General features: G+C 52.5%; 1 protein-coding gene across 2 annotated transcripts in view; it reads left to right on the plus strand.

Moving 5' to 3' along the window:
- The first annotated feature begins 705 nt into the window (after positions 1-705).
- LOC101545784 (contactin-6) overlaps positions 706-14,225 on the plus strand; it is a 195,391-nt gene continuing 181,871 nt past the window's right edge. The window contains exon 1 of one of the 2 annotated variants that reach the window (XM_055135884.1): positions 706-1,316. The gene's annotated coding sequence lies outside the window, so the exon portion shown is untranslated. The remainder of the gene's footprint in view (positions 1,317-14,225) is intronic. The other variant, XM_055135885.1, reaches the window with a different exon arrangement.

A 14,225-nucleotide genomic window follows, 5' to 3' on the forward strand; every position in this document is an offset into this window, starting at 1 on the left:
GTGCCATGCTCGTGTGTGCTCTGCCCTTATTCCGTGAGCAGATCGTGCTGAGCTGAAAACAGCCAGAACTTGAACATACCAGAAAGATGAGCTGGGTCTGGACATGAACACAGCCTCCCTTTCTTCCTGAGGTCCTTCATGAACACACACACAGATGCATACATGTGCTCATATGCACATACACACATACATATGCACATATGTACACACAGTGACTCATACAGACACATACACACAGACATGCAAAGACATATACATACATGTGCACACGTGCACACATATGCATAGACATACAGAGACATGCACACACACATGTATACATATACACACATGCATAGACACCCACATGCACAGATTCATATACAAACACATGCACACACATACACACAGACATACACAGACATACACACATACACACATACATACATGCACACACACATACACACAGACATGCACAGTCACAAACACGCATATACACATATATACACATGCATGCACAGACACACATATACACAGGCACACACACATACACACATGCACACACACACACACACTCCGAGGGGCCCCTAGAGAGGGTCACAGGTGACGGGTGGGGGCTGCCTCTTCCTGCAGACCCCTTGGATCCACTTTCTTCTCACAATCGCTGTCTCTAGGCGTCTCTGCGGCGGATTTTAACCCTGTGCTGCAGCCGGGCTTGCAGGGCCCTGCCCTGGCGCTCGGCTGCCTGGGCAGCGGCTCCGGGAAGCTTCCCTGTGAGCGACCAGCCGCGGCAGCCGCTGGCCAGCCGGATCTGAGCTTGCAAATGACAATGCAGTGAAACCAGAGGAAGGACAAAAAAAAATCCTTTCCTGTTGGAGACGTAGTAAGTGGCTGCCTGACCCAGTTTGCGCGAGCGAGGGAGATTTCTGATGACCCAGGCGGACTGGCTGTCTGGCCGGAGGAGGGGGCGGGCACGAGTCAGCCTCCGCGGGGAATGGCAGCTGCTCGGCTCTCCGGGAGCCTGTGACGGGGCTGCGAGCCCTCCGCGCGGGGAGCGTGTTCCTGCTGGATGCTCGGAAGGGGGGCTTGGCACATGTGCCCGCGGAGCTAGTCGCCAGGGCGCCTGAGGAATGCTGCAGGAGAGGGCGGCTCTCATGCTCTCGGCCGGGGACGAGCCGCGCAGTGCTCAGTGGATAAAGGCTGGCGGTCCCAGCTGGGAGAGGGTCCCATTATCTCCCAGCTGCACAGACGTTCCTGCGGCTCGGCTCTGCCCGGCGGGGAGCCGGAGACACAGTTCCGCAGGAAAACCGGAGAGAGCCCAGGCTCCAGCGAGCCCTGTAAGTACGACCCGCTGCCTGCGGGCTGCAGGGGGCTCGGCCGCTCCCTCGCAGCCTCCCCCTCTCGCGTCTGTATTAGCATAACAGGTGAAAGGGTGGGGAGCGGCTGGGCTCTGCGCGGTTCCCGGGCTCTGCGGCTGCTCTCCGCGGGGGGCAGACACCCTGCGGGCTCGTGCTGGGGTGCAGCATCGGGGAGACGGCACAGGTACAGCCGAGAGCCTCCCCTCTGCTTAGCTGCAGGAGACTCAGGGCGAGACGGGATGACAGTGCTGATTCGGGGACCCAGGGGCTCAGGTGCTGCCCTGGCAGACAGGAGATGAAATTACTCCCCCGTCTCCCTCCCGGGCTGGGGGGTCGCAGTGTCCACGGGTAATTTGAAGCCGCGGTTACCCAAAGTTTCCTGGGGGGAGGGTTTGGTAAGGGAACAAAGCCGGCAGGTCACGTGAGCTCACCAAATTTGGTCTAGCCTGTTCCTTCCCAGGGCTGCCAAATCACCGCCAGCTTCTGCTCTCAGTGGCCAGGCTTGACAAGGGGGACACTCAGGACTCCAGGAAAAGTTTCCCAAGTTGAAGACTTGGGAAGGAAAGTTTATGAGCCCCGAGATTAGCCACACGCCCCCATGACGGTCATGGGGTACTACCAGCCTGGGGACTGGCTCGGGGCCTGGGTATTCACAGGGCTTGTCTTTCCAGTGGGAAGCAGTGCGAGCTTCAGCAGGCAGCATCCCAGGCCTTGGGGAAACACTGGGAGGATGTCAAAATAAAATGATAATGAGAGAGAAAAAACAAGAACAGTAGAATTCCACTGAATCAAATTGGAAATGAGGTTTTCACAATTTTCTCTACAGTGGCAATATTTTACACAGACCCTCCTAAAAGCGACCATATGTTGAGTAGTGGATGGCTTGCTTTGCGCGGTTTTCATTTATCGGATGGGTTTGTTTATCATCTTTTTTATTGTCGTTGTTGAAGGCTTCCCCAGTTTATGAGCATTGTATTTCAGAGGGGAAGTGGGGAAGCATCCTCCCCCTTCCCTCCTTCATACATGTGTCATCACAGACGAATTCTGAAAACACACACACACACACACACACACACACACACACATTCACATGATTTGTATAACGAACAGGACTAGAGACCCATTACTCTCCACTGCTTCAGTAGTTTCTTTATTTTTGAACTGTAATCATAGCCAAAGGATTCAAGCATATAAATCTGCAAACTTTTATATAAGGCTGTATATGAGGTTATATAAATGCATAACTTATCACATCTTAGCAAAAATGCTCATCATTTATAAACTACTGCATCGCTTTCCTTCTTTCAACATTTCCAGTGAACTATCAGAATAGTTTCTGTCTTTTTAGTGTTACCACGTTGCTTTCCTTAATGAAAAAATTTCACTTTGTCATTTAGAAAATTATTATGTGTTCAGTCTAAGCTTAGACAAAACAAATCTATTAACTTATAAAAGAATGTGACATATATTAAGTTGTTTTGTTTTTGACAAGTGAATGTACCAGTAGTAAGAAATTAAATTTGCACCATTTTACTTCTACTAGCTGGGAGAGGATTGTAAAATAGTTGCGTATATATCTACTAACAAACTCATTTCAACTTCCAATCAATTAGAATGCAGAGCATAATATAGACTCATTAAAATAACTCAAGAAAAACATGAAAGTTCAAAGAATAAATCATCAAATATAAATCATGAGATTTGGAGATCTCGAGATGATCACCTCTGCCTAAATTCAAATAAAATGAGAAGGAAATGTGTGAGGCCTTAGTAAAAAAAGGACTTTTTGCTGGATTGTTTTTATTCATCTTATAAATTTAAAAGTCTTTTTAAAAGCGTTTAGATGATTTTAAAAGTTTTTAGGTGATATCGTCAATGTCTGATAGTTGGATGTATGGATGGTCTTAAAGGAATAAAATACTTATAAAAAAGAAGTATTAAATTTAAATTTTAGATTTGGGTTAATTAAACAAACAAAAAGGAAACTGACATGAAACTGAAGGAATTGTTCAGTTTCAAGTGTTCATCTCTTTCCAAAGGAGATGAGAGTTCAAGAAAAATAGTTCTCAAGTTAAGGATGATGATGCAACTATAAATAGTTTGAAGCCGTTTCAGCACGCATATTGAAATATTAGACAACCTCTGTAAGTCTCTGCTGTGATAGTTAAGACATTAGCACTTGTAATTTATGGCCAGCTCCCTCTCTCCCCACCTGAATGTTAATTACAGGATCAGTTTTGCATTATTGAGATTTATAGTATTTACACTTTGGCTGAATTCCTGATGTCTTGGCTTAGACTCTGCATGCAAATGACGCCCCCTCCCGTCATCATCTCCCAACGTCTCAGTTGCCCAGCACCATGGAAGTGTTCCCTGCACCGAGAGACGGAGTAGGGCCAGACACCTCTCCGCCCTGCTCCGTGCCCACACACCCACTTGCGTATCTCTTGGGCTTATGAGCGGGAAGATGATTCTCTTCCCTGCACCTCAGGGTTCCCTGCAGAAGCTGGCGGGTGTTTGGAAACAGAGCTGGCACCTTTCTATACCGAACTGGACTTTTAAAAAATTTATTTTTAAGGGATTAGAGTGATAGCACAACGGGAAGGGTGTTTGCCTTGCATGTAGATGACCCGGGTTCAATTCCCAGCATCCCATATGGTCCTCCAAGCACCAACAGGAGGAATTCCTGAGTGCAGAGCCAGGAGTAACCCCTGAGCATCACTGGGTGTGACCCAAAAGCACTGTAGCACTGTCATCCCACTGTTCATCGATTTGCTCGAGCGGGCACCAGTAACGTCTCCATGGTGAGACTTCTTGTTACTGTTTTTGGCATATTGAATACGCCATGGGGAGCTTGCCAGGCTCTGCCGTGCGGGTGGGATACTCTCGGTAGCTTGCTGGGCTCTCCGAAAAGGATGGAGGAATCGAACCCGGGTTGGCCGCATCCAAAGCAAATGCCCTACCTGCTGTGCTGTCGTGACCCAAAAAGCAAAAAAAAAAAATCTTTTTTAAGTAGATTTTTAATATATAGCAACACTTAGCTCTGGAAAGTTCCAACGGATGTTCACAATTCTTTGGACATTGCTTTTCCTTTATTTCTCTGATTTTTGTCACAAATATCAAATACTCGTTCCAGTGCTGCCTTGGAACTAATCAGGCAAATGAGCGCTTTCTCGAATATGGTGTATGCCATTGATTTGATATTTATTTTGTTCAGGACTTTTGTTATTATACTCTTTTTTTTTTAGGACTAAAGGAATAGTTTCCCACATATATTTTTTGTCCTTTACTTTAGAATCATCAGTTCTGACGATGAGATGATGGATCTCGTATGTCCGTCTTCCACATCTATCCTATTATCTGAGGTTCTCTATTTTTTTGGTCACACCCAGCAGTGCTCAGGGCTGACTCCTGGCATTGTGCTCTGCTCTTGATGGTGCTCAGAAAACAGTATGGGATGCTGGGGATCAAACCTGGGTCAGCTGCATGCAAGGCAAATTCCCCACCCTCTGTATTTTGCCTCCAGCCTGAGTTCATGTTTTATTTTAGTTTTCCCTTCATTGCCTGATGGCCTGGGGTCCTCCCACCAGCTCCGCCAGCAAGTTGTTTGATTGTGAGTGTTCTGCTACAACTTTGTCTCACATCTGTGTGATGTTTTTCTTACTTCTATGCTGTTTAATCCTCTCATTTATTTCTAGCTTGACATTTTGCCTCTCTGATTTTTTTTAAAAAATTATTTTAGGCACTGTGGTTTACAATACTCTTAATGATAGAGTTTCCTCGTGTTTTAGAGGGTTTCACGTATAGTGGGATAATTGTGCCAGACTTCCTTCTAGCCCGTGTCTGATTCTTTGTCAGACTTATATTTTCAATTAAATTTCTCTTAGTTCATTTCCCTCCAAAGCACATGTCTGAGAGGAAAGGCAGGGCTCATCGGACTTTGGGGGCAGGTGGACACTCTGGGGGCACTACATGGTGGCTACACGTGCCCTGTCCTTAGACGTTTACCCTATTTCATGAAATCTGTACCACCAGGATTCCCCCCAATGCAGATTGTGGATTTGGGAGATTATAAAGCATCCATGGAAGCTCATGGACTGCAACAAATTGTGAATCTTGTTCCACTTTGGTGTGGGGTTGAGAGTGAGGACGCAGGCATATGTGCAGATGGGGTAACAGTGGCAGAACAGCAGGGTTACATGTGCACCCCAACATTTGAAAACGGTCCATTTCCTCTGATGCCCAATTGGCAATGGTCCGTGGTTCTCAGCCGTGGGACCTGCTAGCGTGGCTCCGTGGTTCTCAGCTGTGGGACCTGCTAGCGTGGCTCCGTGGTTCTCAGCCGTGGGACCTGCTCGCGTGGCTTCGTGGTTCTCAGCCGTGGGACCTGCTCGCGTGGCTCCGTGGCTCTGTGCTGTGGGACCTGCTCGCGTGGCTCCGTGGCTCTCAGCCGAGGGACCTGCTCACGTGGCTCCGTGGCTCTGTGCTGTGGGACCTGCTCACGTGGCTCCGTGGCTCTGTGCTGTGGGACCTGCTCACGTGGCTCCGTGGTCCTCAGCCGTGGGACCTGCTCGAGTGGCTCCGTGGCTCTGTGCTGTGGGACCTGCTCCCGTGGCTCTGTGGTTCTCAGCCGTGAGCAGCAGGGATACTGTTTCAAAGTCTGTGGTCTGGGCTTGTGTCTCTCCCGTTTCTCCGTGAAGGTAAGACCTGCTTGTCCTGGTGTAGATTTGTTTGCTTCTGTTGCCCCTCTTTTTTCCTTTCTCTTTTTTTGTTTCTTCAAAGCAAGAGGGAAATAAAATTTTATGCATAAATCTTTCCATTTGGGAAAATTCTAGATAAAATTTTATTTAGAAAAATAAGTCATTTTCGTCATTTTTTATTGGGAAATATTCTATGTTAACGAAACATTTCAATTTTAAAAACTGTTGGAGTGTTTAGTTATCGTGAGTTCACGATGCCAGGAGATGGGTCAGCGTCAGTGCTGACCCTGCGTGTCTGAGGCCCCGGCCGTGGGCCCTTCCCTGCCGGCCCCACCCACGCACTGTGGACTCCCACCCAAAAATGTGAATTTCTGTGTATCGTCCTCCTGGATTTCGTGACAGGGAAGACGGACCTGGGCCAGCCTGAGGAGAAGGTCCCCGTGAGCCCCGGGGCCCCCTTCAGTTCCTCTCTGTGGAAGGAGCAGCCTCCGTGCCCAGCCCGCAGGCGAGAGAGGGTCTCGGGGAGAGGAATCTAGTGGGCAGCTTCGACGGTCTCCTGACGTAGATGACGACAGGACACGCCCCATGGGGGACAGCTGGGTGGTTGAGGGGAGAGAACAGTGTTGCACCGGCTTGGGTGGACAAAGTCTTCTGGCGCCTTTGGGGGGTCGGACCATCTGTCCTGGGGCCCAGCGTGGCCCCGCACACAGCCACCGTCTGCCGCAGTGCCCACCCTCACACAGGAACTGACGTCGCTCGACTCTTAGTCCTGGCAGGAAGACTAACCGAGCTACTGTGTGGGAAGACCTGGGAAGAACAGGTTGGAGTTAATAAACTAAGTAACTAATAATTTCAGTATTTGTTAATCATTTTTATACTAATGTTACTTTATAACAATTGTTACTTTATATAATGTTATTTTAACATTATATAAAGTAACATTATAAAGTAACTTTATAATGTTACTTTATAACAATTGTTTATAACAATTGTTATAACAATCTCAATCAATTGGAAACAAATAATAGGAAGTAATGAGAAGGATGGGAATCACTAATCCTCACTCAGTCGGGTATGTGGGGTGTTTCGGAGAGAATTAGGCTTGGAGGTGGGAGTTGTAATTGGATATGGAAATAGCGTCCGGGGGAGAGCGAGGGGCGACAGGGAGACACGCGGGGGTCCTTGTGGCCCCGAAGGGAAACTGCCCCGGGGCTGCTGAGCTGGCCTGGCTCCAGTGGGGCTCTGCGTCCCTGGGCACCAGCCCCTCCCCCCGCAGTGGGTCGGGAACAGACTGGGCTCGGTCCCTGGCATCCCATCTGGACCCCTCGCCCTGCCAGGAGAGCTCCCTGAGCACAGAGCCAGGAGTCAGCCCCCAGCAGCCGTGGGTGTGGCCCCACAACAGCAAAACAAACAGACAAAAGCAAAACCACAAAGCACTTGCCAACTTTTCTCTCGTTATTACTAAATTTTTCATGTTTCAAAAAAATTTGAATGTTAATGTCCTAAGAATAAGGAATGCACCTGGAAATAACAAGAATAAAATGTGAAGGTAGCGGAAAGATACTAAAATAAAAAATTTATTTCCTCCTACACAATCTCGGCTGCACTTCCCAGAGATACTTTCGGGAGTTTATTTTATCGTATTTCTTGTTTCGTGCCTTTTATTAGATTGAGCAAGCATTCTTTATTCGCTCTCCCCAACTTTTACTGGTCTAAAAATCCAATGCCCTGTGATTTTTCGTGAATATAAACATGCGACCATAAAGTGCAGGCTCTGTGCCCGCCCTTCCCCGAGGCCAGCCCCGCCGGCGGGCACTCTAGAAGGAGGCGCCTCTGGAGTCGGGGTGCAGGTGGGTGTGACGCCGTGTCGGGGACCAGTGCCCCCCCAGGCAAGGGCCGAGTCCCCAGGGCTGTAGCGCCACGCAGGGTCTGGAGAGGCCCCCGTGCCCAGCTGACACCCCAGCCCGATGCCTCCCCTCCCCCCACGGGCCTGGGCATCCCGGCGTCGCCCTGTGATCTGCTGGGGCTCAGGAGACCAGGCCGTGGGCGCTTCTCCTGCCGGAGCCCCGCGGCTCCCCTATTTCATTTCACTGTCCTCGTGGGGTGCCAGGAAGCACGTAGAGTGACGGGCGTCCCGAGCGAGCGACACCTGGCTCTGGCGTGGGTCTGCTGGGCTCGTCCCGCTGGTGCAGGAAAGGCAGGCGGGAAGCTGGATCCGGGGGGAGCAGAGAGAGGAGCTCCAGAGGCCCCATGAGCACCAGGCGGGAGTCCTGACACGGACACCTGGGGGTCCTGGGGGCTGCGGGAGAGACGCCTCCTGTGCTCCTGACTCCGGGGCGGCCGGCTGGTCCAGGTTCCTGCCACAGGACACAGCCCGAGGGAGGCACACTGGGCCCTCGGGGGCGGGCACCCGGCCCTCGGCAGGAGCCTGGCTGTGTCCTCCGGAACCTCCGAGGTCCATGCTGCACCCAAGCTGGGCCGCGGGCGTGCCACAGTCGAGGAGCCTCTTGGGCGGTGCCGTGGGAGGGTCTAGCGTTTCTCCAGGTGCCAAAGGTCAGCGGGCCCAGGGGATTCTGAGTCCACCTGAAAAGGTGCGAAGGACAGAGAAGTGGCCCCTCGTGTCCCGTGGTCTCCTGATCACGGGTCCCAACTCCTTCACCTGAATGTCATTCACTTTCACCGAGTAAGTGGTACCTGTAAACGCACTATAATGATGAGATCCGTTCAAAATTTGCAAACGACATCAAATTCTCAAGGAACTGCAGTAGGTTACTCAGAGAAGGTGACAGATCCTAAAAGTAAACAGAGTAATTTATTTTAGCGCCATTGTGTAATTATATAAGCTACATGTATATGTATGTATTATGCAAAAGTTGTAAAAAAGGAGAAATACAGGGTTGGAATGAGAGTTCAGTGGGTAGGGCTTATGTCTTGCACATATTCCACCTGGGTCCAATCCCAGCATCCCATGTGGTCCCTGAGCACGACCAGGAGATTCCTGAGTGCAGAGCCAGGAGTGACCCCTGAGCATCAACAGGTGTGGCTCAAAACAAAAAGTACAAAACAAACAAAAACCAGAAACACACACTTCTGATGTCTATGACAGCCAAGATGTAGTATCCTTGAAGTCAGTTTGTGAGTGTGTGTGACTGTGTGAGCCCAAATGTGTGTGTGTGTGTGTGTGTGAGAGAGAGAGGGGGGGAGAGAGAGAGGGAGGGAGAGAGAGAGATGCAAGTGCATGTGTGAGAGTACCTGTATGAGCCTGGGTGTGTGTGTGTGTGTGTGTGTGTGTGTGTGTGTGTGAGAGAGAGAGAGAGAGAGAGAGAGGGAGAGAGAGAGGTAAGTGCATGTGTGAGATACCTGTATGAGCCTGAGTGTGTGTGTGTGTGTGTGTGTGTGTGTGAGAGAGAGAGAGAGAGAGAGAGAGAGAGAGGGAGGGAGAGAGAGGTAAGTGCATGTGTGAGAGTACCTGTATGAGCCTGAGTGTGTGTGTGTGTGTGTGTGTGTGTGTGTGAGAGAGAGAGAGGGAGAGAGAGAGAGAGGTAAGTGCATGTGTGAGATACCTGTATGAGCCTGAGTGTGTGTGTGTGTGTGTGTTTTCATAAAATCCAGCACTGGGACGAGCTATGGTGCTCTGTTTTTTTTGTTTTTGGTTTAGGCTTGGGGGCCACACCGGACAGCTTGGCTCAGGGGTCACAGGGGCCCTGGGGGAACTCGGGACCGTGTGGGGTGTCAGAAATGTCTGCCACCAGCACGAGTGGCCGTGTGCATGGCCAGTGCCTTCCCGGTAGCCTCTCTGTCCTCAGGTCTCTCCTTCCGGCATCTGCCACCACACCAGCAGGCGTGCTGGAGAGAGGGACGAGTCACGTGTGTCCTTGTGGCCACACACCTGCTCGGGGCTCGGGGCCGGATTCTGGTCCCCGCTGGCCTGGGCAGAGTGAGGCGCCCACAGCACAAGGAGCCCTGCAGCATGGAGACCCCGATAGTCTTCACTGGTGTGTGGGTGCGGGGCATGGGTCGCACTTCCTGCTTCTGTGCTCCCCCCAGTCCTGCACGCAGTGGCCCCTGGCGGGCATGGACTCTGCCCTGGGCCGAGAGAAGGGGCTTCGGCCTGTCCAGGGCTCTCTGGGACTACAAGCACCCTCAACTGGAGTTCCAGATTCTGAACTTCGGCTCGAAGTTATTCTTCACCTGGTTCCCACCTGGTTTCACCCGCTTTGGGCGGGTGTGGGGGAATCCAGCAGGCGGGAACTTCCTTGCGTGTGGCTGACATGGATCCACTCCCCAGCACCGCTCATGGTCTCCTGAGCCTCACCAGGACTGGCCCCCGAGCACAAAGCCAGGAGTCAGCCCTGAGCACTGCCCCAACCCTGAAGAAAACGTGTCCTTGGAGTTTAGGTTCTGAAGTAAAAACCGACTGGATGAAATCAATGGTGCTAAATTTAAGAAAAATAATTTATTTTGTATGCACTAGCGGAGAGTTTTATTTTCGGAGCTGGGAGAGAGAGTTTATGAGTTGAAACACGGGTTTTGCATCTAGAACAGTCAAATTCTACCCAGAGCCCAGGTGGTCCTCTGAGACCCCCAGCAGTGACCTCTGAGAGGGAGCAGGAACAAGCCAGAGCGGGAGTGAGCCCGACTGAGGACCCCCGAGAGACCCACACAATGAGCGGTGGCCCTCGTGGGGGCGTCTGCTCACTCAGGAGGAGCTTGCCAGGAGGTGAGAGACGCCGAGCAAGGGCCCTGCACGGCCGGTCGGTCGCTTTGGCCTTGGAGGGCAGGGGCTTGGGGCAAGCGGCTGACGGGCACCCGAGAGGCAGGACTCCGCCACCCAGAACCTTCACCCCTGCGTCCCTTACGAGGATCCGATTCCACCAGGCTCAGAGAGGAAAACAGGCGGGAGTCTCCGTGCACGAAGCTGACCAAGCAAAGATACGCAACTGGAACTACATGAAACTAAAAACTGCCGTATCTCGGGGGCTGGAGCGATAGCACAGCGGGGAGGGCGTTTGCCTTGCATGCGGCCGACCCGGGTTCAATTCCCAGCATCCCATATGGTCCCCGGAGCACCGCCAAGGGGTAATTCCTGAGCGCAGAGCCAGGAGTAACCCCTGTGCATCGCCGGGTGTGACCCAAAAAGCAAAAAAAAAAAAAAAAAAAAAGATGAGGAACCAGAAAAAACAAAACAAAAAACCTGCCGTACCTCAGAGGACGTGATGACGACGGTACACAGAAGGCCCCAGAATGAGAGAAACCATCCACCCAGCACGATCGATGCGGGGTTAATAGCCAAGATGTGAAAGGCACTGGCTGAACTTTACAAGAAAAGAAAAATCCAGCGCAGCAAAATATGGGGAAGGTGATCAACATAAACGTCCTCAAAGAAGAAAAAATATGTCCAAAGGGCACGGGAAAGAAATGCTCAAGCTCACTGGTAACCAGGGGGCGCAGATCAAAACAGTGAGCTCTCGCCCCATGCCAGAGACTGGCACACATCAGTGCCGCCCGGGTACGGGAGAAAGGCTCTCGTTCCCTCTGGCGGGAATTCTGACTGGCCTTTCTGGGAGACAATGTGGACTTTCCTCCCCCAGCCCGGGAACTGAGCTTCCCCTTCACTGTGCAGTTCCACTTCCCATACTACGCCCCAGTGTCCCGAACCACACGGGAGTGAAGATATTTGCACCCTTCCGTGCCCTGCAGCACTGCCCGCAATAGACCAAACCAGAAACAAGCCAAACGCCCAGGAAGAGGTGACTGGATGAGGAAACTCTGGAGCAAACGCGGTGGAGTATTACCGGCTGCTCACCGAGGGGCCTGGAGAGCACTGTGCTGAGTGACATGAGTCCGGGTGGGAGAGACACCCACAGAGTGATCAGCACGTGCGGAGTATAAGGGAACATGATGGGGAGCTAGTGCCCCAGGACAGCGGAAGGAAGAGCAGGAGAGCCCTGGTCAGTAGGAATCCCCCACCCGGGGCCGGGGCCGGGGCAGGGAGGGGTGACCCAGAGGAGGAGAAGGGTGTGCGGGAAGGCGGGGGGGGGGTGTAGGAAGCCCAGTCGGCAGCAGAGCCGCAGACCACTCACTTGTCCCTCTCAGCGGCAGACCGCGGGTGGCAGGAACAGGGAGGGGAGAAATGGGCGGCGACGTGGGCACTGGAGAAGCGTCGAAGCAACGGAACCCTGGACCCCAGTCGTGAATCGCTTCGTGATCTCTCGGTGACTGAAAGTAAAATTATCCATGAAAGCCTCCACCCGTCCAGCCGGGTTCCACGGCTCGGCGTGGAGCTGCCTGGGGCGTTGCTGGCCTGAGCGTGGACACAGCTTCCTGGCCAGGCCGGGCACACCGTCTGCTCCCGGTAGGGCAGCCCCGGGGGTCGCAGGCAGAGGCTTGCTTGAGAGCCTGCCGGGCGTCTTTCTTCGGGCTGAGCGCCACTGTTTGTCCAACACACGCCCCGCGTCGCCAGTGACCGTGCCAACACGGCCGGCCAAGGCGGGCATCCTCCGAGGGCAGGAAGTCAGCTAACCTCACTGAGAGGCAGGTGCTCGTCACACGGCGTGACCTAAATGGCCATCAACTTTGTTTAATGACTTCAAGCTGTAATTTTGGCCTGCCCGTCCCCCTGAAAGCGCCATTGTCCCTCCGAGGACTGTGCTTGAAAGTGGTCCACTCCCTATGTAATTATGATGTGACTGCGTATTTATTTGTAGCAAATTCAAGAGCATTCATTTGCGACTGCCATTCACGCCGATGTCAAAAATGTCTCTTTTTATTGTGTGTATTGTGAGAGGGCAAATTTAATAACCTTTCCTGCTTAAAATTAGATTGCTTTATAAATGTGTCATTAATCATGCTTTACACTCCCCCAAAGACCAAAATTAAATGGCCCAGAATTTCCAATGCCCCAGGGCTAGAGCCACGAGGACGGCCCACGTGCTCCCGTTCAGGGAGAGGGGACAGGCCTGTGCCCCTTCAGCCTGGATCCTGCACTCCTGAGATGGAGCCCGGAAGACGGGCAGATGACCCCCGAGTTGAGGCTTAGCTACTGCGGATGCCATGAGTGGCCTCGGGATGGGTTTCTCTGCCCCGTGTTTGCCCTGAAACTTGGCTCTGACAGACGGGGGTGCTCTCCACCCTGGTCTCTCACTGAGGCCCCGAGGAAACTGCAGAGACTGTGGCCAGCCCAGACTGAAGGGTGACCAGGGCCTGGGTCACTTCTCCGTGGGGGGGGGTCTCTCCCTCCAGGGGCACCATGGGCCCTGGCGAAGACAAGGTTGGCAGAGAACCAAACACTGAGGTTCACCATCCCTCCTCTGGCGCCTGAGTGCTGAGTGAGCTGCTGACCCCAGGGTAGGACGAGCTGAGGGGGCCTGGAGCAGGACAGTCTCAGACCACGGAGACGAGCAGGACATTCTCAGGCAGTGAAAGGACCAGGACGGTCTCAGATCTCAGGACTTGTCGTGAAGAAGGGACAAAAGTGACCCAAGTCAGAGCTGGGAATGGCATCTGCATCTTGTACAGTATTGGTCTCTGTCCAGTGTGAGGCTGTGTCAGTCAGGGGTTGGTGTCAGTCAGGGGGTTGGTGTCAGTCAGGGGCTGGTGTAAGTCAGGGGGTTGGTGTCAGTCAGGGGCTGGTGTCAGTCAGGGGCTGGTGTCAGTCAGGGGGTTGGTGTCAGTCAGGGGCTGGTGTCAGTCAGGGGCTGGTGTCAGTCAGGGGGTTGGTGTCAGTCAGGGGCTGGTGTCAGTCAGGGGATTGGTGTCAGTCAGGGGCTGGTGTCAGTCAGGGGGTTGGTGTCAGTCAGGGACTTGGTGTCAGTCAGGGGTTGGTGTCAGTCAGGGGTTGGTGTCAGTCAGGGGCTGGTGTCAGTCAGGGGGTTGGTGTCAGTCAGGGGCTGGTGTCAGTCAGGGGCTGGTGTCAGTCAGGGGGTTGGTGTCAGTCAGGGGGTTGGTGTCAGTCAGGGGCTGGTGTCAGTCAGGGGCTGGTGTCAGTCAGGGGTTGGTGTCAGTCAGGGGCTGGTGTCAGTCAGCCCCAGGCTCTTGTCCAGAGTGGGGCGTGAGGCGCTTCCCTCTCCATGCTGTGTATTGGCTGAGACACGTGTGGGTGTCGCCTGGCTTCAGGGACCTTCGTACTGTTAACTTTGTAACTAAATCGCTGATTCACAGGCATCGGCTTAAGTTGAGGCTATTAGAA

The sequence above is a fragment of the Sorex araneus genome, chromosome 4, assembly GCF_027595985.1.
Source record: "Sorex araneus isolate mSorAra2 chromosome 4, mSorAra2.pri, whole genome shotgun sequence".
Lineage (NCBI taxonomy): Eukaryota > Metazoa > Chordata > Mammalia > Eulipotyphla > Soricidae > Sorex > Sorex araneus.